General features: G+C 59.8%; 1 protein-coding gene across 1 annotated transcript in view; it reads right to left on the bottom strand.

Moving 5' to 3' along the window:
* The window catches only part of ZMAT4 (zinc finger matrin-type 4), a 145,292-nt gene extending 145,035 nt beyond the window's left edge, over positions 1–257 (bottom strand). The window contains exon 1 of the mRNA XM_019514432.1: positions 92–257. The gene's annotated coding sequence lies outside the window, so the exon portion shown is untranslated. The remainder of the gene's footprint in view (positions 1–91) is intronic.
* Positions 258–2,386: the final 2,129 nt, after the last annotated feature.

Genomic DNA, 2,386 nt, shown 5'->3' with positions numbered 1-2,386 from the left:
CCCCCCCCCCCCCCACTGCTCCCCTTTCCCAACCAACTTCCCAGCCACACACATTCACGCGCAAGCAAAGCAGCGAGGGCTGGGGCAGTACCTTTCTCGCGCTGCTGGGCAGGAGAACAGAGCCGTGGCGGGGATGCTGCAAGGCTGGGCGCGCGCTGGAGTTACAATGACAGCGTTCCTCTCTCTGCGACCAGAGCTTTCAGCAGTCCAGACCAATTGTGCTGGAAATGCACTTAGTAATTATCCGCTGGAGCTCAGGCTCCACCTCCGCCGCGCTGATTGGTCCTCCGGCCCTGTGCAGGGCTGCATTGGTTTCAGGCAGCCCCGCTCTCTACCTGCTCCAGACTATTGCTCCGAGCTGCCGAACCGAACGCCGGGTCCTGGGGAAGCTGGACAGGCCGGGGGGAAGCATGAGAGGAGGCTCAGAGCTGCATTCGCAGGCAGAGGCCAAAGCCCACTAATGGGGTTTCTCCTACTGCAACAGGCCGAGGATGCTCAAGGCACTGAGCTGCTGCTGGAAGGGACCTGGTGGAGATGACACCTAGTCCAGGCAGGGCCACCCCATCCCTAACCCATCACAGCCGAGGGCTCGTCTCACCTGCGCGCAGCAGCTACAGAGCCGAGGTTCCTACCGCTGCTCGCAGCCATCCGGTCCGGCGCCTCGTCAGTAGAAAGCTCTCCCTAACATCCACGCTCCGGGTGCAGTTTAAGGCCTGTGCGTGCCGAGACCCAGGGCTCTGTCTCCTCCGCCGAACGGCTCTTCTGGCACTTGAGACTGTGCGTGCTTCCCCTCCCCACCTAGTCGCCCCAGCTCCTCCACCCTTTCCTCACCCACAGGGCTAGCGGGTGTCAAAGGCTCAGGGAGGAAGGTGGCTAGTTACACGCATGCAGGAGAGAGCTGTCGCACACGGGAAAATATAGCATCTCAAGCCCCCCCCCCCAAAATCTACTACTGTATCAGCAGTAGCAGCAGCTCGTGCTGTGCGCTCCGCAGCTTGCAACCGCTCTGGAGGAACAGCCCCTGCTCTCAGCGCTCGTGGCAAGGAAAGCAGAGGCGGAGGCAGGGGGGCAACCGGAGGCCGCTGACGTACCGGTCAGCTCCGCTCATTGTCTGCAGCAAGACAGAAGCGGGTTGCAAGAGAGACGTCCGTGCGGGTGGCTGCAGAGAGGACCTTGCACAGGGCCCCAGAGGCCTGGTACCAGACGCTGAGGTGACTGCAGCCAGCTGGCGAGCAGGAGCGCAAGGCTGGGCGCGCTGGCAGGGCTGCGGGGGCGAGCAGCAGAGCAGAAAGCTGGATGTGGTCGTGGGGATAAAGGGGGGCAGAATCGAGGTGCAGAGGCCTGCAGGGGTTAGAGAGGTCATTAATAATACAGCACCGTGCATGTGGCCAGGCAGCTGAGCTGTCCCAAGGAGCCAGAGCCAGAAGTGGATGTCCGAGGACAGAACATCCCCTTTCCACGCAGGAGCGAGGGCCGTGCCATTGCTGCGGAGAGAGCTGGCAGTGCTGTGACTTTGCAGGCATGCAGGTGCAGGCAAAACCTCCTCCCAAAGCGCAGCCCGAAGGAGCCGTACGTTCGGCTGCAGATTGGCACCATCAGCGCTCCCTTGCTCTGGTTGCCTGAGACCGACTGCAAGGCCAGTGCAAAGAGATAAGGATCCTGTGGAGGGTGTCTGTTGGGAGCCAGCAGTCATCTCCTCTTTCATTAGCCTGCATGTCTTTGCGAGCTCAGAAGCCTGTAACCCTGGCAGGGAACGTGGGCCGGGCAAACTGCAGCCAGAGTCAGAGATGCAGCCATCCCCTTCCACCCAGAGCCCTGCGGGGAGCTGGTGCTGGAGGAGAGAACATCGAATCGTAGAAAATGAGAGTTGAAGGGTCACATCTAGTCCAGCCCACTTCTCAAAGCAGCCCCAGCCCTGACTCGATCATCCCAGCCAGGGCTTGTTGAGTCGGGCCTTTAAAACCTCCAAGGATGGAGATGCCACCACCTCTCTGGGTAACTTGTTCCAGCGCTTTACTAACTTCCTAGTGACAAAGTTTGTCCTAACAGCCAAGCTAAACCTCCCTTGCTGCAACTGGAGCCCATTGCTCCTTGTTCTGTCATCTCCCCCCACCGAGAACAGTCCAGCCCCAGCCCCTTTGCAACCCCCCTGCAGGGACTTGAAGGCTGCTATTAAATCCCCCCCTTGGTCTTCTCTTCTGCAGACTAAATAAACCCAGTTCCCTCAGCCTCTCCTGATAAACCATGTGGCCCAGTCCCCAAAACCATTTTCATTGCCTCTGCTGGACTCTCTCCAACTTGTCCACATCCTTTCTGCAGTGGAAGCCCAGAAATGGACACAATGGAGTCCAGATGGAGTGCCAAACAGAGGGGAACATGACAGTGG

Source organism: Gavialis gangeticus, unplaced genomic scaffold (genome assembly GCF_001723915.1).
Source record: "Gavialis gangeticus isolate Ggan-Ray unplaced genomic scaffold, GavGan_comp1, whole genome shotgun sequence".
Lineage (NCBI taxonomy): Eukaryota > Metazoa > Chordata > Crocodylia > Gavialidae > Gavialis > Gavialis gangeticus.
Note: the sequence above shows the minus strand (reverse complement) of the source record. Positions and strands in the feature narration are given on the sequence as shown.